The sequence below is a fragment of the Hemicordylus capensis genome, chromosome 2, assembly GCF_027244095.1.
Source record: "Hemicordylus capensis ecotype Gifberg chromosome 2, rHemCap1.1.pri, whole genome shotgun sequence".
Taxonomy (NCBI): domain Eukaryota; kingdom Metazoa; phylum Chordata; class Lepidosauria; order Squamata; family Cordylidae; genus Hemicordylus; species Hemicordylus capensis.
The window spans coordinates 263,193,366-263,218,337 of record NC_069658.1 but is presented as its reverse complement, the minus strand read 5'-3'; the positions used below and the strand labels follow the sequence as shown (position 1 = coordinate 263,218,337).

The window sequence follows — 24,972 nt, the reverse complement described above, 5'->3', positions numbered from 1 at the left end:
TTGAAAAGGAGCTTATGCTGAGATATAAATGTTAGAGGAAGGAATGTTAATTGTAGAAATGGATTTGGATATTCCAGAATCAGACTTTTCAACTGGAAAACTTTACTAATTTTGTTTTGCTTTTTAATACTTTGAGTCTTAACTTCTTAATTCCTTTTATATTGTGACTTCTCATTTCAAACCAAGTAAATTTCCAATCTTCTCTTTATATTGTGAACCTTGTTTTAAATTTTGTAAACATACTTGTCATTTTATATTGTGATGACTTTGGTTTTAAGCAATAAAGAACCTGAACTTGAACTATGTAACTTTTAAATAGTTCCCTTCTTGCATTGGGTCAATCTTTTATTGGATATTTCCATGGATGTGAAGACATACTGAGAGGTTTTATTTATTTATTTAGCAATATCAGTAATCTGTATTGTTGCTCAGGGACATACTCTGAGATTCTGGAGATGCACTCTAAATTCCACCCCACCCACAAACCGTAAACCATGTAATTACAAACCCAACAAGGAAATCAATCCATTGTTTGATCAGTCCTGTTTATTTTTATGTTGCCTTTCCACATTATTGTGTCCAAGGCAGCTCACAACAGATTACAATGATCCATGGCAAAATATTGACATCTATATATTAAACCATTCAGTAAGAGTTCAATATATAGGGAGAAACACCACATTTCAAAAAAAAAAAGTAAATAAATCAGTTCAACTGTATATCAAGAACAGAAATAGTTCATCTTATCAATACTGGATAACTAACACTAATAATAAATAATAACTACTGGTCAATATCTAGTTATCAATCTATAATCCAAAGATGCAAGACATAAAGCAACATAATCTACAACCAAATACTAGAGGTGTCCAACTATGACAATACAACTCAGCATTATAACAACTCTCCAAACTATACTTTCTGAGTCAATCAATATCTTTATTTCAGTTTTTGACCAGCAGAAGATAGAATATGACATCAGTACTTTCTATCCAGGTTAAGATCTTGACAAGGAAGGAAATATGATTATTACAGGGATTCACACAACTGCCTGTAAGTACGTACAAAGTACATACAAGAGGAACCAGAAGTTGCAGGGAATCCTTTTGTGTGAAGCTGCCAATGTACCCAGTTACTGACCTCTGTCTTAGGTTTTGCCAACTTGGTTTACTTTAGACAACTGCAATTCTTGGTGCCATGTTGGGCAGAGATGCAGGGCAGAGAATTCCTGGGTTCAAGTTGCGCACCTACAGGAGCGCACACTCCCCATGACATCCAGTTCCTCTCGAAGGACATACTGGCAGTTATGTGAACGCACCCTGTCTATTGTTGCAAGTAGATCCAAAAAATGTGAGGAGTTTTAATTCATATTTTCACTTATCTAGACCCATTTCAAACTGGCTTTAGAGCGGGCTATGGGGTTGAGTCAGCCTTGGTCGGCCTGATGGAGGACCTATACCGGGGAATCGACAGAGGGAGTGTGACTCTGTTGGTTCTCTTGGATCTCTCGGCAGCGTTCAATTCCATCGACCATGATATCCTTCTGGGACGCCTATGGGAATTGGGGATAAGAGGCACTGCTTTGCAGTGGTTCCACTCCTATCTCTCGGGCAGATCCCAGATGTTGGAGCTTGGTGCCAGTTGCTCTTCTAAACGAGAGCTGTTACATGGAGTCCCTCAGGGCTCCATTCTGTCACCAATGCTTTTCAATATCTACATGAAACCGCTGGGTGAGGTCACCAGGAGATTTGGTGCTGGGTGTTATCAGTATGCTGATGACACCCAAATCTACTTCTCTCTTTCATCTGCTTCATCAAGAAATTCCCTAAATGCCTGCCTACAGGCAGTAATGGGCTGGATGAGGGATAACAAATTGAAGCTGAATCCAGGTAAGACAGAGGTGCTCATTGTAGGGGCTCAGAATCTGAGGGATGAGTTAGACCTCCCTATGCTGGATGGGGTCACACTCCCCCGGAAGGAGCAGGTACGCAGCTTGGGGGTACTTCTGGATCCAGACCTCACCATCATATCTCCGGTGGAGGCTGTGGCCAGGAGTGCTTTTTATCAGCTTTGGCTGATTCGACAGCTGTGTACATTTCTTGAGGAGCATGACCTCAGAACAGTGGTGCACCAGCTGGTAACCTCCAGGCTTGACTACTGTAATGTGCTCTACGTGGGACTTCCTTTGTACGTTGTTTGGAAACTTCAGTTAGTTCAAAATGTGGCAGCCAGGCTGTCTTCGGGGTAACTCAGAGAGACCATATTTTGCCTGTTTTGAAACAGCTGCACTGGCTCCCAATATGTTTCTGGGCAAAATACAAAGTGCTGGTTATTACCTTTAAAGCCCTGAATGGTTTAGGTCCTGATTACCTTAGAGAGCGCCTTCTTCGGTCTGATCCCCACCGCACACTAAGATCATCTGAGGAGGTCCGGCTCCAGTTGCCACTGGCTCATCTGGTGGCGACCCAGAGGCAGGGCTTCTCTATAGAATGTGGAAGATTGTGGAGTGCACTCCGTACAGAAATCCGTAATTTGAATTCTTTATTGGCATTTATGAGAGCCCTAAAGACCTCACATTGGCCTGGCCTTCCAGGGTTTTTAAATTGTTTTAAAGGGTTTTTTATGTATCGGGTTTTTATAAGGTTTTGAATTGTTGTGGGGTTTTTTAGCTGCTTTATTGTATTTTAAAATCTTTATTCCCAATTGCTGATTGATTTTAACTGTTTTGTGATATTTGTGAACCGCCTTGAGCTATTCTTTAAAGGCGGTCTAGAAATCGAACAAATAAATAATAAATAAATAATAATTTAATATTAGAGTGAGAGGGCAGCCACCCTCACAAAAGACACAGCCACTCTAAGTACACTCTTAAGTATTCCTGTTGTGAATACGACTTGCTGCCCTTATAGCAGATTTCATTGCAGAGTCAATTCACGCATGAGGATGGGCTGTATGTTCCCCTGCAAAGTAGATCCTCCCTTCATTCTCAGACAAAGCCTTGAAAAAGTAGCGGAACTGGTATGGAGTGGGTGAAGCAAAGGCCCCCATAGAAAACTTGTCTCAGGCCCATTTCTGTACCACATACTTAGGGCAAACAGATTTGAGATGCTCTTTGGACACATTGTGGATTTCTGATAGGTCATCCATCACCACATCAACACATTTTTCCTCACTGAGAGGAACAAAGAAGTCTGCCTCCTCTTTCCAGGTATAAGAAGCTAGGAGTACCCCAAGCCCACTGGCAAAGTCATGGTTTGGGTAGTAGATAACTCGAGATGGGCAATCTGTGCAAGCCAAAGCAATTTTAGTCGAGCTTGCATAGTGATAAGCACTCAGAGCATGAGCTTTCACAGAGGAAAGGGGTGGCTGGAATCGGATGAGTCGTGTGGCTTTTGTGGTGGCCGTGACAAGGACATAGTCAGCGGTCTGACATGACAAGACCCTTTTGCCAGGCTTGCGGAAAAACACCCTCATTTTCTTTCCTGACTGAACAATCTTCTCTACAGTGCAGTTCAGACAGATGTCCCAGGCATTTCGCGGTAGAAGCTGTTGGGGAGCCGGTCAAATCCACCTGTGATTTCCTCAAAGCTGAAGAAGTCAAGAAGGAAGGAGCAGAGAAAGGATCAGCACATTGAACATCACACTCCTGTCAGCATTAAGAGCAAAATGTGCTATTGCAACATTGATTTCTCCTGAATTTTTGCAAAAACATAAGGAAGAATTCCTGCTTATTAATCTATATCAGGATGAAAATAACACTGTTATTATTCAGAACAGCACACATGCCACATTACATTTCAATTTTGTTTCACTATCATTAGTGAAATACTAATTATACAAATTTGTCCCCCACTCCCTCCCTCCAAATCAGACCGCACATTTTATATCAATCATTTAGGGTCAAACTCCTTAGGGTCAAACTAGATGTGAATAGATAGGCATTATCATATTTTCATTTCTTTACTGTTTATTTTAAGTAGCAGCTGCTGGGGGTGATGACAATCTGGATCAAAACTGTGGCATGGGGAGAGGGTGTGGGTGGTTTACAAAAAACAACAATCATGCATAAGTAGCCTGGAGAGAAGCTCCACCCAGAAGCAAAACATCTGTCTCAGACTCATGCCTGACCAGGGGTGTAGCAAGGTTGGATTGGGCCCAGAGATGAGATTTTAAAATATCCCCCACACCACGACCAAAGTCCATGGCCTCTGTACACCCCAGGCCGCAAGGATTTAAGTCTGATATTTCAAAATAAGTATGCTGCCTGGAAATACATCTCACTGAATACACACATGCACACTTCAGAATATATAGTGATACTAGTATTTTTAAGCCCATTTAAATAACGGGCTCTAGTGGGGGGGGGGTGCTGCTCTTGTGTATTTTGTATTGTGTATTAACTGAAAAGAGGCAGCTGTTGGCACTGGGTTGTTTCTGGGAGTGTTTTGGGAGGGGGCCTCATACCTTCTGCCCTTCCGCGCAGCAAGCCATGGCTCTCTCTGCCCCAAGGATTTATAGGATCGCAGCAGCATTAGCGTCACAGTCACACCCGTTTCTCGTGTGTGCGAGCGGCAACAGTGGCGTCAACGCTGACAGCGCGGGGGGCAGTGGCGGTGACGGGGACGGAGTGCGGCCGTGGCTGCAGGAGGCGGAGGAACAGAAGCAGCAGTGGGGCTGGCTGGGTAAGGCGAGGGGCCGGGCTTGGCTGGGCTTGGCTGAGCAGGGCAAGCGGCACTCGCGGGAAAGCAAAGCAAGGCAGGAGGCCGCGGTGGGTTCCCTTTGTGTGGCCGTGGAGCTGCTGGCGGGGTCCCTTCCCTTCTTTGCTTCTTCCTCCCCAGAAGCGGCTTGTTGTGTCGTTCCCTTCACACCCCTGCACTGCCCACCAACCTCCTCCACCTCCACCTCTGCTCAGAGACGGGCCCGTCTTTTTACTTTTTTCTCTCTCCCCGCCGGTGTTTTTTTTTTGGTTCCCCGCTGCTCTCCCGGTTCCCCCGCTGCCGCCTCAGCCCTCCCGGTTCCCCCGCTGCCGCCTCAGCCCTCCCGGTTCCCCCGCTGCTGCCTCTGTCCTCCCGGTCCCCCTGCTTTCGCTCAACATGGCCGCCGTATCTTTCATGGACGTTCTGGGCATGCACTCCGCGCATGCCCAGAACGGCCGAGAAAGACACGGGCCAGAAAAGGACACGGGATCACGCTCAAGGCTTTTATTATAGAGGATACATTGAACTAGCTGACCTGCACAGAGCATCTGTGCACTCTTTGGGGCTGGCTGTTCCCCCCTCCCTCCTGCCCCATTCTCCCTCCCCCTCCCTCCTGCCCCCCTCTCTCTTGCCCCCTCTCTTGCCACAGGCCCTCCTTACCGGGTGGCAGGCAGCCAAAAAGCACCCCACCGCCACTGTTCCTCCTCCTGGGCGGCGAACAGGAAAGTCCTGCCACCCGTTTACCTCCTGCCTCAGCCTCCAATGAGTGCCTAGCCTCCACGGCCGGGTGCACCGCCACCTGGCCTCCGTGGCCAGGCCCGCCACCGACCAATCCTCCTGGGTGCGCCTCAGCCAATCAGGCACCTCCGCTGCCCAACCAATTAGCTGGGTGCTGGGATGCACATTCTAAGGCGCACCCAGGAGAATTAAATATATAGATACTATATATTTGTGCCACTTTTAATGCCTAGAACACACTAGAAACACTAATTATTAAAATGGGACCCTCGCTGCAGATTAGCAAAGGAGACTGTCAACCATGCACTGTAAGCCTATGTATGTTTTCTCAGAATTCCAAACAAATTCAGTAAAGTTTGATTCCAGGAGGTTTTTCACACGGGGCTTTTAAAGCCCTTTAACACACATCTCCTCTGGAATAGAGGTGCTGCATTCACATGTTGGCCAGATTTACCCTGAAGTCCCTGTGAGTTATTGGGGAGCAGTTCACACACAATTCAGGTTTTCCACTGCTCGTTAGAGTGTAGCCTGATTTATATTCAGAGTTTTTTTTTAAAAATCCACATTTTGCATTGGTTCTTTGGGACAACTTCAATTTCGCATGCTGGCCTTGGGCCGAAATAAACCAATACATACGTAACTTCAATTTCGCAGTAAAGCCTTCCAGTAAACCTGCAGTACAGCCTGCTGTGTGTAAGAATCCCAGGTAAGTGTGTGGAGAATTGCAGCCTCAGGCAGCAAATCTAACCACATTTAGCTGGAAGTACATTTCACTGAAACCTAAAGGACTTACTAGCAAGGAGAAATAGAGAAAAGAGCAAGAATTAGTATCATTCCTCAGGAGAAAAAGGCGGGGGGAGAATGAGGAATCTGCTGCTTCTTGGTAAAATTTTAAGATTGATGAGACATGCCAGGCTCAAGGAGCCCCTGAAGTTACACCCTCTGTCCTAAAAGTCATTCTCCCTGCTCCCCAATGTGGAAGTAGGGCTGGTTGTGGTCTCTCACTGTACTGAGATAAAAACCGCTCTCTGCAGGTGCTCAGAAGCAGGGTCATCGTGGGGTGAGGGGCTGGGGAGCAAATCAGCATGTGCAGGGCCTCCTTAACATTTCATATCATTACAGAATCATACTGACTGATGACATACAGTGTAAATAGTGTGAGTGAGGGTTTTGGACAGGTCCAACCAGCTTGGCATTTCTAAAGAAAAAATAAAAGCACCACGCATGCTTCACAGTTCTCACTCAGACCTTCTGGACTGCAAAACAACTTGAACATAAGTGCATTTATGAATGAATGAATGAATGAATGAATGAATGAATATACCGTATTTTATGGACTATAAGACTCACTTTTTTCCTCAAAAAATATCCGCCAAAATTCAGGTGCGTCTTATGTGTTTTAACAGTTTAATATGTTAAAACTCTGAAAAACTGGATTAAAATTAAGGTGCGTCTTATAGTCCGTAGCGTCTTATAGTCCGTAAAATACGGTAATACTGTTTGTTCCAGAGGTTTTTGTAATTTTCTGCCATGAAACAAGCCACATATAGGACTTTTTAGATAGTTTTTTTTAAAAGCCAGCATATTTTCCAATCTGTTTCAAATATTCAGAGACTTCTCAGTCCCACCCAGCCACCCCCACCCCCCGCCCCATATCAAAGCTCTATGGCAAGCAGATCCTTAGATATGGGGGGCAGGGGTTCACATCAAAGATATGGGGGGCAGGGGTTCACATCAAAAAGGAATTCACATCATACCTCCATTACTAAGCAGGCAAAGGCTGGTCTGTGCTGGGCAGAGGGTCTGCAGAGAACTGTGGTGGGTAAAAGGCAGCCAGCGATGGCCACTCTGCCTGCCTCCTTCCTTCCTTGCTACCTGCCTGCCTGCCGGGGCACTCAAGTTCAGGCTTTAGGGAGGCCTGCACAGAGGCCTCTCTGGAAGCCCTGCCGACCCGCCGATCAGCTGAGAGGCGGAGCAGCTTGCAGGCTGTCTGCTTAGATTGCCGGCCAGGAGGGCTGGCTGAGGGGCCTTGGGGCAGGGTGGGTGGGTAATTGGGTGTCATGTGACATGTCTCTGGAGGGCCCTTCGAGGCAGTGGGCCCCCAAACGACTGTCTCCCCTTGTCTAATCATAGTTATGCCCCTGTGCCTGACCCTTCAGAAATGGTAGACACCTTCTGGTCCTTTCCCTGTATATGTTCCCTAGATGTCAGTTCATAGAAATGGTTCACATATGCATGTTCCATCACTTGATGACTGCAGCCAGCATAGTAAGAACTGCCCTACTAATTCAGAAATGATGCTTGACAATGGTGTTTGCCATTGGGATTCCCAGATGTTGTTGGGATTACAACTCCCATTATCCCCAGCTGCAAAGCCCTTTGGCTAGGGATGATGGGACCTGTAGTCAACAACATCTGGAAATCGCGGTTTGAGGGAATACTGGTGTCAGCTGCAAATGACCAAAAGCCAAGTGATGTGTGTGCTTGTGTGAACAAGACTGGAATGTTATAGGATTCTGGTTTATTTTACAGATCTGCACCACCACCACAACATGGGACTCCAGCCTCTCAAAGTTGATATGTTAGCATGCCAAATCGACACCAAATGTCTGTTTCAAGAACTTCCATGCTGGCTAGTTCAGACCAAGGGTTCCACACTGGTGGAAAGAGCCATCTTCTGTTGCTCATTCCCACCATTTAGCAATGAGAATTACAATACATCTCTAGTTGGAGCTCTGTTGCCTCTGACTGAGGCATTTCCTCTGCTATTAGTTGGTAGATGGCTCAGGCCACTGGCTTTCCGGTGGTGTGCACAATGCTAGACAGTTTAAGGACTAATAAACTTTCTGAGGGCCCTGGACCCCAGGTTGCTGCCACATGATCCAGAGCCCACTGCACCTGCCTGCATCTAATTAAAACAAATGTTCCCTCCATATCAGTGAAGTCTTCCCACCTTACCTGGCAGTCATCATTAAAAAGGTCACATAATCCTGGACAGAGCCAAGAAAGGAAGTATAAAATGCAGCTTCTTCATTCAAGAGATCACCAATCATATCAACGGCTCCTCTGCTTAGATTTCCTTCTTTAATTAGGTATTCCTGGTTGGAGAAAATGGATTTGGGTAGAGAAATATGGATACTTTCCTTTTGCCTTTGAACTTCATTGTTGTTGGGAATTCTCTCTGGTAAGAGAATCCCTTTTTCATTATAGCAGAGTGCACAGAGGCACAACACAGCGGAATTTGGTAAGGCATGCATGTATGCTGAGAGTAAAGTAACTTGGAGCCAGTTCATAGTTTCAAATCAATACATATGGCATTTATTAGAGAACTCCATTCTAGATAGGAAAGTGAGGAGTTAGGATCTCTAATCTATCTATCTAGCTGGATGCAGATGGATTCTGCATCTCTGCACACGGTACAGGGAGAGGAGCTTGCTTGCATGTTGCAAGGCAGAAGGAACAGGAAGAGAAAGGGGAGAGGAAAGAGGAAGTGGCTGGAAGGAAGGAAGTGTCCCTGAGATTAGCAATCTAGATTCCAAAGGGATAGTGTCAGAGCAGTTGAGAAGGGATGACCAATGTCTTGACCCTCTAGCCCTCTGACTCACTAGTCTGTCCTCCTATGTCACTGTGACAAGAGACAGCGCAAAGTCCTTCACTTCCAACAATTGTATTGTTTTTTCCAATACAAAATCACTAATACTGGCCCCATCTGATACGTTATATATCTCTTTTATATGTATCAAACTCATCTAAGCAGATGCTTTTCTCTGTTGCAGAAGATGTCACAAAATTTGCTTGTCACTGAATCTTGTGATATGGAAAATACTGAGGGAGATTCACCACATCTAAAGAAGGATATTATAGAACTGGGAAAGGTGCAGGAGAGGGCAACCAAGATGATCAGGGGCCTGGAGCACCTTCCTCCATTATGTATGATGTGATGAAGCTTGTAGACATCCCTCATGTCTCTCCTGGTGCATAAGTTTAAACTCTCCACTTCTGGAGCTGACCAGATTCATATCTAGGGAAAATAGCGCCTAGGGCAAGCACTGAAATTGCGCCCCCTGTCCAAACATCTGACACCCATCTTTCAGATAACTTTACTATAATATCAGCTGAAAAATATAAGTCAAGCTCATTAATCTTTTAAAATTTCAAAAACTATTTAGCAGTGGACGTAGCCAGGCCAAAAAATGCTGGAAAACTACAAATTTCAGTATGCAGGGGCTCATGAAATACCCAAAGACTATGTGGAGGTGTACTTGGAAAACTAAACAGAAGTGCCTGTCTAATTCTCTACTATGCATCTACTAGCATCACTATTACATAAGTTTTAAAAATAAATGTAGAATGTGACTTTTCCCCGATACTCTGAAAATAATTAAAGGATATGCAGAGTAAACTGTGTCACTGCCTGGAGTTTATTCTAGTATTTCAGAAAGACAGTTAAAATGAGAGAAAGAGAGCAAGAAACTCCCAGTGGGCCTTAATACTAAGGATTTCACATTGATTCAAAGACAAACTCACCATTAATAACCATATTTTTAAGACACCACATTTAACTTACTTATCATAAGCAAAGTAAGAGCAAATGAATACAATCCTAGCTCATAAGCTTCAGCTCAGTATCCACAAGCCCTGATTCTCTGTACATAGTGCCAATCTGAATATGTGTACAGTGACTTATATTATATTAAATTGTTTTTTTTAACCTGTAGCCCCTTTGGGGTGCTTCCTATAGGCTGTGGGGGGGGGGTCTGCAAAGGTTACCCCTTCCACTGTTGGCCTCTAGGGCCTCGCAGAGACCATTTGAGCATGTGCAGTGGCCATTTTTTAAAATAATTGTTTTTTTTAATGGCCACTGAAAACAAAATGGCCACCGTGCATGCTCAAATGGCCTCTGCAAGGCCTTCCATGTCCTAGGGCCTCAAAGAAGCCATTTGAGCATGTGCAGTGGCCATTTTGTTTTTGGTGGCCATTTTTTTTTTAAAAAAAATAATTTTAAGAATTTGCGCCCCCCCTTCAAGTGGCGCCCAGGGCACATGCCCTGCCTGCCCTACCCTAGACACGCCCCTGCCTAGTAATGAGAACATCAAATATTCACACACTGGGAAAATCTTTAATTTGACTATACTAAAATAGCATAGTTCAATGCATATAAGGCTTTTTAAGAATGAAAGTCAGATTAATACACATCCATTGAATCTGGAAAAGTAACAATGAAAACAATCCTGCGCAGAGAAAGAGCTGAGTGGATTTAGTCTAAAATGTTTACAAAATAAGCAAACTGTCCCAGGAAAAGGAATTATAGCTTTCTCCAATTGCTTTATATTTTTGTGCATCACGGTCTACAGCTGTTCTGCAAAAAGATAAGGAGGTTCTCACAACAAAGTGCAAGTTCTCACAACAAAGTCCAAGGCTTCCATAAGTCCTTTCGAGAGAAAACAAGGAAAGATGGGGGAGGGATTGATGAATATGTCCCTTTTGCAGGATCCAGAATTAATGGGTCTGACATGCTTTAATTGGGTTCTATGCTTTAATTGGGCTCTATGCCTAAAGAACAATCATTACTTTACTTTGCAACATTGGGGCACATTATCCTTTACATGATGGGGCAAAATTAATTCAAATTCAAAATCACTGGAAATCTAATGTAGTACTTAGATTGAGATATTGTTTGCACTGCTTTTGAAGGCACTGAAGGCACAACAAACATACTGAAGTTATGCAGGGCCGGATCTGGGCAGTGTCTGGATTGGAGAGCACCCAGGAACTCCACGAAGCTCCCTTGAGTTTCATGATGGAAGAAAGGTGAGATAGAAACTCGATAAAGAGGTTTTCAAAGACCTCTTGGTCCATTACCTGGTGTCCAGCATCTCTTAGCAATTTGGCAGCCGTGAGCCCACTTATGCCTGCCCCAACAATCACTATGAGTTGTGGCCTTGAAGTCCGTCCCAGCCCCTTTTGGGCAACATCCAACAGTTCCTCGTAATCGGAATCTCTGAAAGACTTCATCCATTCCTCCGGTTCGACAGCATAGTTTTTGGAGATCAAGGCAGTTGTAAGCAGCAGTAAAAATGGGGAAAGCACTAAGAGAAGAAAAGTCATGATTTAAGAAGGATGATGAACATAAGCTTGTGGCTGGTCAATTTGAGTCAAACGTCTTAGCAAGAACCTTTGGTTTTCAGGCTGTATACATTTATCTGGAAAGCTTTTTACTCTACTAAAATGAACACTTACTGTTTGACCAACCACCAGGGTGCACATTTTAATTGACTTTAAGAACTACATGTTTGCATGTGTGTATTATGTATGCATTTAGATGTTTAAACCCCACATTTCCTTAAAAAAAACCAAAAAACCAGCAATGTCACGTAATTCTTGGAGATCCAGCTCCAGATAGCATTGACCTTTTGCACCAATAATCCAAATGACCCCTAGAGGCCTTGGGAGGAGAGGGAGTCAGGGTCTCCTTCTCTTTCCTCTTTCTCTCTGCCTCTATGTCCCCTCTATTGATAGAATGTAGGGGTGTGCAATTCGGATTTTTGGTGTTTTGGCTCAGACCTGAGCCGAAACACCCCCATTCTGTTCTGTGGCCGAATATGGCCCTTCCGAATCACCCCCCGATTCGGTTCGGACCCGAATTTATTCAGGTCCAAATCTGAAATGATTTGGGGCAAAAAAGCGAGTCCCAGGGGCAAAATAGTGGGGTGGGGTGGTAGTGCCCAATGGGTGGAGGCTACCACCCAAATTTCAGGGGGATTGGTAAAAGGACTGATTTTTGGTGAATTTTTGAAGTTTTAGTGTCTTTGGGGAAGATGGGGGCATAACGTGGGATCTGGGTCAAAAGAGTGGGATGGGGTGGTAGTGCCTAATGGGTGGAGGTTAACACCCCAATTGCAGAGGGATTGGGCAAAGGGCTGATTTTTGGTGAATTTCTGAAGTTTACGCGTCTTTAAGGTTTTCCCCCATGAAGAGTGTATTGCTTCACATCGGGGGGGAAGGGGTTTCCTAGTGCCGGGTGGGGTTGGTGGTAGAGGCAAGGAAGCTACCTGAATTTTTTCAAAGGATTTGGGCAGAGGGCTGATTTTTGGCGAATTGTTGAAGTTCACGCGTCTTTAAGGTTTTTCCTCATAAGAAGTTATAATGGAGCTTTCAGCAGCCCCATAAGTGCACTTGGGGGGTGCTGGTGTGGCCCAGAGAGAGTGGTGGTGTAGTGCACATAGGGTGCCAACCACCCCGATGGGTTTCTAACCCATGGGGTACAGGGTTCTGTTGTTTCAGAGGTTTTCTGAGTGTGGATTCTATGATAGCAAATTAGAGTGGATTCATGGTGTCTCATTGAAAATCTCATTTGCTATCATAGAATCCACACTCAGAAAACCTCAGAAACAACAGAACCCTGTACCCCATGGGTTAGAAACCCATGGGGGTGGTTGGCACCCTATGTGCACTACACCACCACTCACTCTGGGCCACCCCAGCACCCCCTAAGTGCACTTATGGGGCTGATGAAAGCTCCATTATAACTTCTTATGAGGAAAAACCTTAAAGACGTGAAAACTTCAACAATTCTCCAAAAATCAGCCCTCTGCCCAAATCCTTTGAAAAAATTCAGGTTCCTTGCCCCAGCCCAGCACTACCACCAACCCCACCCCACTCTAGGACACCCCTTTCCCCCCGACGTGAAGCGATACACCCTTCACGGGGAAAACCTTAAAGACGCATAAACTTCAGAAATTCACCAAAAATCGGCCCTCTGCCCAATCACTCTGCAATTGGGGTGGTAACCTCCACCCATTAGGCACTACCACCCCACCCCACTATTTTGCCCCTGGCACCTGAAATTCAAGCAGATGTCACATCCAACCTTTTTGCATTGAAGTCAATGGGATGCAAAAAGGCAGGAAATTCAAATTGATGTCATAGCTCAAAACGGAGAGGGGGAAGAAGGCAAAAAAATGGAGGTCTGAATCACCCGAATTTTCAGGCCCGAAATTCGGGTGATTCAGCTCGTGCCCGAAATTTCTCGGATCTTTTCGTGGGTGATTCGGTTCGGCCCCGAATCACCCGAAATTTGCTGTTTCGGGCACAGATCGTTCTGTGCCCAAAACAATTTGGACATCCCTAATAGAATGTACTCAGGAGGAACTTCCTGGAAGTGACTTCCCTCTTCTTCTCCCCAGAATGCTTCTATAGGTCTCTCTCTCAACACCATGCTAGGTCTTTCCTGTCATCATCTATTTCTAAACAAAGTAGTTTAGTTTAACCTTCAATCAATCTCCATGCTTATTATTTAGAAGCCATTGCCTCTGAGACCCTGTTAGCCTCTGCTGTAATGGGAATGAGCTAGCTTATGAAATACTCTGCTATTCACACTATCTGTAGCCTGCCCATAAAATCTAACAGGTTTGTGCATCCCAGTCTCAAACTTTAAATATTATTTTTTCCAACAATAATACCCTTAATAAAATTTGTAATATAATAAAACCATTAAATGATAGAAATCACTTCATAACCATCACTTCAGAAACACTCGAAAAGTAGCTTCATTGTTCTCTACACAAGAGAATCAAATGTACAAATTGCTTACTGCAATTTGCTTGCTACAGCTAGAATGTTGACTGCAAAAAACTGAAGAAAAAGATTCCAAGTTTACCCAACTGGACTCAAATATCTGGATGGTAATGACGAGAAATAAGTTAGTAGCCATTGCTCATGACTGTATGGTAGGATCTGGGCAATTCTGCTTTTTGATCCTGATTGGAAGGTATTTGTGTGGATTGTTGGAAGAAGAAGTGTCCCTGGGATGATGATAATATTGATGTTCTTATGAAATGAATTATCCTTGCTAGCTACTTACTCCTTTTAAAAGTTACTTTTTACATGCTACAAAATGGATGTGACTATGAGGTTATTTATTGTTATCATCAGCTACATTGGTCCATTTTATCTGTCAGTTTTGTATGTCTTCTATTTGAATTTTTCCTGATTAATCTACTAACTGTAAAACTGCTCATAACTAAAACAAATACATTGATTTAATCCTTAAAATCCACTGTCCCCCTTAATTTGTTACAGTTAGGAAGCTAGTAACAATAATATTGGAAATCTTGCAAATAAACAACAATAATTAAAAATGCAGTCAGTTAATAACAAGTTGTCATAAGAAAGATCACAATCGTAATGTGGTGACCCCAAACACACCAACCTTCTGAAATTGTTTATATGAGAAAAATAAATCACTTACCGAACTGGTCTATGTTTTGATGGGCAGTGTAAGGATACAAAAGAGCTCTCTTATTATTGCTTATTGTCTTATTTTATAGGCAAATTGTGGCTGTCTGTGAGCCAATTAAGGGTGATTCAGAATCTGGGAAAATTGACTTTCTCAAGTGAAACCTTTCCAGGAACCAACATTTTACTAGGCAATATCTTGGCACACCTACCTGGAGGTCACATGAAGTACAGGACAATAAAGTTCCCTGTAGTATGGCACACAACTAAGATATATTCAAACAAGATAGCATATCCCAAACCATGATCTCGTACAAGATATGTTTTCTTTAAAAACTACCGATAAAAGAAGACCTGAAGACCCAAAGATGTTTTAAAATGATACCAAGAACCCCTCACCTTGTTCCTAACACCAATGCTAGAACTGGATTATTTCATAAGCTTTTAAGGACCTCATACAAGCCTGGGGGGAAACAAGATAACGGGTTTAGGTCAAATGCAGTCAAAGTTTGGCATTCCACAAGTAACAGGAAAGAAAATGTGCAACATTATTGTGTAACATTTTCTACAACAGCTTAAAGGATACTTCTGGATTGATTCAGATATCCACTTTAATAATTATACTTCATTTATTTTATTTATTTTCATGGGAATGTCCCAACTCATCAATCTGGAGTGTAGTAGTAAGCTGTGGCAGCCTTACTTCAACCAGCATTAAATAATATATGATCCTGGGGGGGATCTCATGTTTGCCTAGGGGGCCTGAGTGGGTAGGGTATTAGAGCGGTTGGAGGTCTTGCCCACCAGACCCCTCACAGAGTGAGGGGAGAGTGCGGATTTTGGCTTTTGATCGCTTGAGGGCCAGGTAGGAGTTTTGTGCTATTTATTTATTTATTTTATTTAAAATATTTCAATACTGCTCAAAACTTGCATTAATTTATCTAGTGGGCCTGTGATGAAGAGTCTTTTTATCTACTTCACATTGTTCATCACAGTTCGTTAAATTCACTGAGTCACTAGAGCAGGTACAGTGCATGTCTGAAGAATCATGGGACAGCTTACCGGAAAAGCAACTGAAGGCAGAAGTTTAGTATTAAGAGGAGTTGCTAGACACTAACCTTTTGGGTATTGAACTTGACCCAGTGACAGGTTGTTGCAAGCTGTCTGTGGTAAAACTGAAATTGCTTAGAAGTGCATGCTTAGAAGCAAAGTGCTTTACTTTACTTAGAAATGCTTAGAAATAAGTGCTTAGAAGTAAGGTTCGCAAGTGCTCTCAGGTTAGAAAGGTTACACTTCAACTTCAAGTTGGTGGGCCACCCAGGAGTGTAGCTATAATTGAGCAGATGGGTTCAAAGAACTCAGGTACCATAGCTCCTGAGGGTCCCCCAGATCCCCTCCACTCTATTTTCTTCATTATCTCCAGGAAATGATTATGATGAGGGTGATGGTGATGATAGTCCGGCCAACCTGCCAGCACCCTGCACCAACCTGGGAAGACAACTGCTGCACTGAAGTGGGGAGGCGTGAGTAGTTTGGGTGGCCGGACTGCTGCATGCCTTTGACCGGGGCAGCCGGCATTCACAAATGATGTTGGCCCAGCCTCGGCAATGTGGCTGGCTGGGGCCAGTGCTGTGCAGGGAGAGGAGTTGGGGCCACAGGGAGGAAGTTGGGGAGAAAGAGGGGAAGGAACAACAGGTGAAAGGGCAATAAAGTACTTGGGGGAGGGACAAGGGAGGGCAGGGCCTAGATGTTTGGCATGCAAGGCAGCATTTAAAAGTGGCCAGGCTGATGATGAGGGGGCTGAGCAGAGAGAGAGCTATAGTCTCCCAGAGAGGAGCTGGCTCTGAGGTTGCACTCCCCAGGAGGAGGACAAGGTGAAGGCAACCCACTCCCCTATCTCTGAGGCCTCACCTAGAGGGCCACTCATATTCCAATTTTTCAACCGCAAAATTTTCAAGTTTCTGTATAAAGCAAAAGAAGCAAAATTTTAATAGTTCCTTATCCCAAAGGAATAGGGAATTATCCTTTTAGGATCCTTTTTAGAATCCTTTTAGAGTTGACTATCGACAGTAAAGCATCCAGCAGTCAAGAAATACGCTGCAGACTAGCACTGGTTAGGGTTGCAATGAAGGCGTGGGAAAGGATATTTAGATGCCATGACATGTCTACACCTACAAAGATTAGAATCATGTGGACAATGGGGACCCCCAAAGGGGACAATTCATACTGGCTACCATAAAACCAGCTCTCCTTTGGCTGGCTGCATTCCAGAAATGACAGGTCATTCTGATAAGGTTTGCCCCTCTGTTTGCATCTGAGCATTTGCCCTGAGATTCAGGGCAAACCAAATGAAAGGAATAAAGGAGACAAAAGGCAAAGGAATGCTAGCTTCCTTCCCTTACTATGGGCCTCCATTGATAAGAAGCTTCAAGGAGAAACTTTTCACTCCCCCTTTCCCATTGTTGTTATTATTTATATTTTATATCCCACGCTTCCTCCAGGGAGGCCAGAGCAGTGTACTACATGCTTAAGTTTCTCCTCACAACAACCCTGTGAAGTAGGTTAGGCTGAGAGAGAAGTGACTGGCCCAGAGTCACCCAGCAAGTATCATGGCTGAATGGGGATTTGAACTCGGATCTCCCCGGTCCTAGTCCAGCACTCTAACCACTACACCACGCTGGCTCAAGAGCCAACTGACTGACTCACTGACCCAATCTTGCAGGGGAGTAATGGCAGGAGAGAGGGCACACCCTCAACTCCTGTCTGTGGCTTCCAGCGGCATCTGGTGGGCCACTGTGCGAAACAGGATGCTGGACGAGATGGGCCTTGGGCCTGATCCAGCAGGGCTGTTCTTATGTTCTTTGTTAACAAGATTGGGTCAGTGAGTAATGCCAGAGAACATGGTGTGCCTCCCTCCCATTTCTATTCAGGTTGCTCCCTTCAGCAACCACCTAAGAAGCAATTTTTTTGTTTGTGAAGAAAGTCAGGAGACACCACCCAGATACTTAAATCATGCCTTATATGGAGCAAGCATTTCACAATACTGTAGCATTTCAGATGATACTGAAATTCTTCAACCATCCCCCATGGACTTCAGTCATGCCCTCGGAACATGTTTCGGCCTATAAAACCCTCCCCAATCTCTTGCACTTGCACTCTTGCAGCCCTCTCAATCCACTCTGCATGTGTGTAGGTTGTGCCCCTGCACCCCACAGCTTGTCATGTTCTTGAGCCAACTGAAGAGATGGACCCCTGATGGACCCCAGATCAGGTAGATATGAATAACGGCTCTATCCTTTTTCTTTCATCCTCAGATCTCTATCTCCCTTCCTGGCGCTATGACATGGTGAATGTGTTTTAGGAGCCACCTAAGCCATCTCCAGTGAATCTGACAAACCCCATTATGGGAAGACCATCATTAGCGAGTTTGCTAAGCACTCATCTCTTGTTTAACCAGCTTCTTTTCATTTTCTGTACCCCTCAATAAAGCAACTCTTTGTTTTCAAGGCACATGTCTACGTTCTTTTGTCCTTTCCAACATGTCCATACCACAACCAATTTTCCCGGATATTTTAAGGTTAATATAGTTTTGGGCTGGTCTACACCCATTTGAAGCTAATTTCCCCCTACTTTGAGCAAAGCATAGACATGAAGGGTAGTCATTGCCACCAGTGTTCTCTCTAATTTTTTTTCATCCATGTGCAGAATGAGTTTTGTTTTGGGTGGCAGTATCAAGGCAGTGCACGCGCACCTTCATTCAGGGTGTGACCTTCCTGTTTACACCTGAGCAGGATCTAAAATTAACTTAGTGGACATCCAAAAAGTGTGAGCATGCGCACATGTGCACACCTTAGAGGGAAAACTGGTTGCCACATTTCCATGCAGATCTGTCAACAAAAGTACGTTGATTTATTTTGGATGTTGGAAAACTTGACTTCTTTTCCAGTAACATGGTTCAGGAAACTCCTAGAAGTGGTACAAATTTCTTGGATGAAGCAAAATCAGTAGACTGAAAATTAAGAATCATTGGAAGGATTCTACTTGTTGTTGGAAAGAAGAGCTTCCCTAAAATCTAGTGCATCCAGCTCAAAGTGGTAGACAAAACGGCATAGCTATGCCTGAAGTCTTGTCTTGTATGCCTGTTTTAGCAAACTGATTCTTGAAAAGGGTCTCATCAATTTCATTATAGAAAATGGTATGGAGCCCAACTTTCATTTATTTTATGGTCATTGAGCTAAAAGAAAAAGCACAGTGACCATAAAATAATGACCGCCCCATCTTTTCTGCTTCTATTTTAGCCCACTGGCAAATTCACTTACTGATCCTAGAGCAATTTCTGAGCAAGTCCCTTAGTAACATATCCTGCTTTCAGACAACTCTTTTCTGGTATAACATTTCCAAGATATTCCCAAAACCAGACAATTCAAGAATACATATGATAGGTGGTGCATAAAGAAAGACCCTGGCCTCAGAATCTCCACCTTGGGGGGCCCCTGACCCACTGGGCCCAGGGACATTTGTTATCTGCACGCGCAGAAGGCTTCCTAAAGACTTTTGCAGACGGCAGGGAAGGGGGCAGGAGGACATCCCCCTGCCACCCGCCCGTTTCTAGAGAGCGAGTGGGTGGGTCCGGGGTGAGATTTAACGGGGCGGCAGGGGACTTCAAGGGGGTGGCAGCAGCAGGGTCTTCAAGGAGGCTTCAAGGGGGCGGCAGCAGCAGGGTCTTCAAGGAGGCTTCAAGGGGGCGGCAGGGAAGTACCATGGAGGAGCCATCGTCGTCGATTGAAGCGGGCGGCGAGGGATCCTGCCGCCGGGATTTTTACAATAATTACGGCGCCAAAGGTGGAAAGCGCAGGAAGGGTAAGTAAAGCCCCCCCCGCCCTTAATGGAACCCCCCACCCTACCCTTCCGAACCCCGAACCGCCCATGTCCGGACCAGTCCGGAGGCCAGTAGAATGGCCTCCGAACCGGTCCGTGCACATTCCTAGCCTCGAGGGGCCCCCCAGAGGCAAGTCACATGACTATATATTGTGAAGTGTGTGTATCAGCGAAGGGCCCATTTTAAAATTTTGTCTCTGGGCCCACTCCAGCCTTGTTACGCCTCTGCCCTCAGCCACAGAGGGAAGACAGTTTCTTCCTGACTTAGCTGCTGAAATGACAAGTGGCCACAGCAGCAAAACAAATGCTGGCTCAGATGTCATTACTGGCCCTTCATCCATTCTTCAGGCAGAAATGTTGCACAAGATCCAGTATGGTCCTCACACAGATGAGCACCCTTGAGAGGTGCCCAACTGAGAAGGCCCTCCCTTAACTGCTGATCAGGTGGATGTCTGTCAAAGGCAGGCTGGAAAGCTAGGCCTACATCTTTGGGCCCAGGCAGATTTAGATACACTTTTATAACGGCCTTTATTTGGAAAGCTGCTTTCAGTTTTTAGGCACAACCCACTGAGAAAAAGCCACATTGAAAATAACAGAACTTGCTGGGTACCACGATGATGATCTGAAAACGTTCTCAGAACTTTTATATTATATGGAATTAATAAGCTTTTTGGAACCTAATAGTTTCCATAATTGTATTAAATGCTTTGTTCACCAAATGCGCTCTCTCTCTTTCTCTCTCTCTCTCTCCTATCGTAACAACCCATGAGGCGGTTCACTGTTATGTTGCTGAGGTAGGACTAAAGCTTTGCAGCTCACTGCACAAAACAGCTGGTGAGGCACTTATTCAAGAATAAATCCCGTCTCAGATCTACTAGTGCAAGCGCAGGCAAACCTGGTCTTCTAGAAATTGTGGCTGGAGATGATAGGAGTTGTAGTTTACAACAGCTGGAGGGCCAGGTTTGCCCCTGTATGAATACCTTCGGTGAATAGAGGCCCCAGCCAGCTTGATATACTGCTGTGCTTGCATACTAGCAGACCTTCTGGCTCACATGACAAGGAGAATTACTCAAAGTAGGCTCATTAAAATTAATTCTCCATGTCATGTCAACCATTTGTAGGTCAGGACTCCAGTCTGCCATATAAGGCAAGGAGCTGAAAGCCCTCCTCACTAGTAAATCTGATCAGGAGGACTCAGAATACCGGGTGCAGCTGCCTGCTGGTTCTGCACCAGTCCACCACTTGATACCTGGTAGGGGTGTGCACGAACCAGGCCAGTTTGATCACGAACCGAACTGGCCTCCAGGAGAGGCAGTTCGGTCCGCAATCAAACCGGACCATGTCTGGTCCATTGTGGATCAGTTCAACCCTGTTTGAGGGGCTATACTTGTAAAGGGGAATCTAGTGAGGATTCCTCTTTACAAACAAAGGGGAATCCTGCCTTTAAAGGACTTGTAAGGATGGCCGAGGGGGTGGCAAGAGAGCACCTTGAAAAGTAGGTGCTTACCAAGCCATTAGCAGTGGTGGCTCCTGGAAACCGCGACACTCCCCACAGCAGCCCACCTGCGCAGCAGCAGCATGGGTCTGGCCTCTACAGATGCCCAGAGGTCCCACAAATGGCTGGTCAGAAACCCAAGATGTCTGCCATGGCTGTAGCCTCAGAAAAAACTACAAATCCCAGAACCACCTGCAGCACTTCGGGACTAAAAGGGAAGACAGACAGACAGACAGACAGACACACACACACACACACACACACAGCCTTTAAACACAGAAATCACACTAGATGGCAAGGTGGCTGGTTGAGTTTCCCCTAAGGAGTGGAGAGAATGCCTTGCATCCTGTTCTGCCCTCAGCTGGGTCCCAGGTAAAGGAGAGGCAGAAGGAAAGTTGAGGGTTGGTCTGGTCTGAGAAACATGTCAAATACCCATGGAGTTCCAGTATGGCCAACGGAGGGACTTTCAACTGTTCCAATTTGTCAGAGGTTCCCTGCTGTCATAGCAGAACTTGCTCTGATAATGCCTGCAGAAGGGATAGCTGTCAGACCAACATGACTGCACAACCTGCTTTATTGGCCCATTGGAAAACGGTCTTCTCCTTTTTGTACTCAAAGCGGATTCAAATCTTCACTCGACAATGCATTTTTTCTTCTTCTGTGAAAACTCCTTTCTTGACATGTGTCGACTTATCATTGTCATGCTGAAAACACTGGTGAATTCCTTTAACCCAGTAAAACACCTTTTCACTCTTCAGATGCTTGATCAAGGTTTTCCCCACACTGACTCTTGGAGTGACCCCAAGTCTTTTCCTGATTGCCATGTCCTATAATAGACACATAAGATTAAAGGAACTATTAAAGATATTACAATATTTATGAGATAAAATAGTTAAAAGATCTTCAGAATTATATTTGCAGGTCAAACTTTCAAGCCATTTACAAAAGTTACAAGCTTGTTTAAGCAAACAGAGCAAAGAATTCATGCGGAACTCCAAGCCATTTCTCTCTCTCTCTCTCTCTCTCTCTTTCTTTCTTTCTTTCTTTCTTTCTTTCTATTTTACACATCTTTATACCGCCCAAAATGCAAGTTCTCTGGGCGGTTTACAAGACAATAAAAACAACCAATAAAAAGATTAACACATTTCAACAATTAAAATTTAGAATGTTAAAACTATTAAAACACAATTAAAACAATATCTAATTAAAAGCTTAGGTGAACAAATGCATCTTGACTGCCTTTTTAAAAGCTGTAAGAGATGAGGAGGCTCTTATTTCAGCAGGAAGTATGTTCCAAAGCCTCAGGGCAGCATATCAGAGGTGTATCTATGGAAAATAGCGCCTAGGGCAAGCACTGAAATTGCGCCCCCTGTCCAAACATCTGACACCCATCTTTCAGATAACTTTTCTATAATATCAGCTGAAAAATACAAGTCAAGCTCGTTAATCTTTTAAAATTTCAAAAAACATTTAGAGTGGACATAGCTAGACCAAAAAATGCTGGAAATCTACAAATTTCTGTATGCTAGGGCTCATGAAATACCCAAAGACTATGTGGAGGTGTACTTGGAAAACTAAACAGAAGTGCCTATCTAATTCTCTACTATGCATTGTAGCATCACTATTACATAAGTTTTAAAAATAAATGGAGAATTTGGCTTTCCCCAGATACTCTGAAAATAATTAAAGGATATGCAGAGTAAACTGTGTCACTGCTTGGAATATATTCTAGTCTTTCAGAAAGACAGTTAAAATGAGAGAAAGAGAGCAGCAAGAAACTCCCAGTGGGCCTTAATACTAAGGATTTCACACTGATTCAAAGGCAAACTCACCATTAATAGCCATATTATTAAGACATCTTAATTAAGACATCTTAATTAAGACATTAAGACTCCTTCAGGAGCTACTTAGGCTGGCACTGCGTTCGCAGCTCTCAACCAGGAGCGGCTCTTCCCTGCCTTTGCAGGGAGGAGCCGCTCCTGGCTGGTTCTGCAAACGCAACACCAGCCTTAGTTTATTTCCCGAAGGGGCCGCGCGGCCTCCGCTCGGGAGCTAAACTACCCCCCCCGCATCTGACATCAGACGTGGGGGGGGCATGTCAGGGCTGCTCTTGCAGCCCCTGATTGGCCACCGGCCTGGGTTCCATTGGCCCAATGGTGGCTCCGCCCCTGCAGGGGAGGGGCAGTGGAGAGATCAAAGTGGCATCAGGGTGCTTTAGAGTTTGCAGGCAGGCTACTTTCGTCCTTGCTTCGCCACTGCATGTAGGAGAAATGGGAAAGACTGCTGCCTGAAATCCTGGAGATCTGCTGCCAGCAGTCAGTGGAGACAAGACTGAGCTCGATGGGCCAATAGCCCAGACTCACTATGAGACAGCTTCCTAATGTTCTTCCTATGAAACCCCAAGCAAGGTGGCTAAGCTCAGAAGCAGGACTCTGAGGAACTGAGTAGGGGCAATTAGGGGACACAATTCAGTAGGTGAACCTTTTCCTATTGCTTTTCCTCTGGGTCTGGAAAAAACTCACCTGCTGTTAAAAGTGGCAAGGCTAGAGCCCAGAGGCAGTGAAATGGCATGACAGGGTTCATATTGCTAACCAGCCAATTCTTTAGCAGCAGTCTAGAATAGACTATTATAGAAATACTCAAGGTGTATATGAGAGAAAGATGCGTATGCAGTAAAATGTTCTGTAAAGTACTGATGTTGTCAGCATCTTGTAACTTATCTTTCCTATAAGCCTAACCTACTTCACAGGGTTGTTGTGAAAGAGAAACTCAAGTATGTAGTACACCGCTCTGGGTTCCTTGGAGGAAGAGCAGGATAGAAATGTAATCATCATCATCATCATCTTGGTCCCCCCCCACTCAGTGGCGGCCCATGAACATGCCACTGGGGGGTGGTGCGGCGGGAGGCACCTTTAAGAGTAAATAAATCCAGTGCTTACCTCTGCTGCCATTGCACCTGAATGCTGTTAGGCGAAGCAGCGTGCCACCCAGCAGCCCCTGCAGTGGGGAATCACCTCTGCCACTCACCTGGCTTCCACAGAGCCAAGCCTCTGCCAGCGGCCAGGTGAGTGGCAGAGGTGATTCCCCACTGCAGGGGCTGCTGGGTGGCATGCTGCTTCACCTAACAGCGTTCAGGTGCGGCAGGAGCAGAGGTAAGCACCGAATTCATTTACTCTTAAAGGTGCTTCCCACCGCCCCGCCCCCACAGCGCTGCGTTCACGGGCCGCCACTGCCCCACCCCAAATCCAGCCAAACAACCTAAGGGGTGATAGGAATGGGAAATATAATATCATGAACAGCGAGTTTATCCTCCTGGGGCTTCAGAATCAAAGGACCAGTGTTCCCTCTAACAGAGATGCCCAGATGTTGTTGACTACAACTCCCAGAATCCCCAGCCAAAGGCCACTGAAGCTGGGGATGCTGGGAGTTGTAGTCAACAACATCTGGGAATCTGTTAGAGAGAATAATGCAAAAGATGCCTGCTTTTGCTGTGATTGTTGTTATGTTCCTCACTGCACTGCCTGGAAGCAGTCTCCTATTACTCATCCAAGAGAACTCTGGCCTTCACACTCCATTGTATGTCCCCCCTCAGTCAATTGCCCCTCATGGATATGTGTCAAGTCCTTTTTATTGTGCCCAAAATGTCCGTGGCTTCTGTGACCCATGAGTATGTGGTTTCCCTCTATGGGTGTGCAGCACAGATTATCTTCACTCTGGGTGTAGAGGGTGTAGCGGGAATGCCTCCTGTGAGCTGCCATGTCATACGACAGGTACACAGCCATTTGCAGGTCCTTGCAAAACGTGGTCCTCATGAGGAGGAAAATCTGCTTGCTCATGTCTTCAGGGTTCTGGTTTGGAGCAGGCCATGATAGTGGTGGTGTATGTCCTGCCTCTCCCTTACTCTGGGTCCAATACTATTAACCAGTA

General features: G+C 45.0%; 1 pseudogene; it reads right to left on the bottom strand.

The window, feature by feature from the left end:
• Nucleotides 1–2,868: 2,868 nt before the first annotated feature.
• Nucleotides 2,869–24,881, bottom strand: LOC128343969 (L-amino-acid oxidase-like; annotated as a pseudogene).
• Nucleotides 24,882–24,972: the final 91 nt, after the last annotated feature.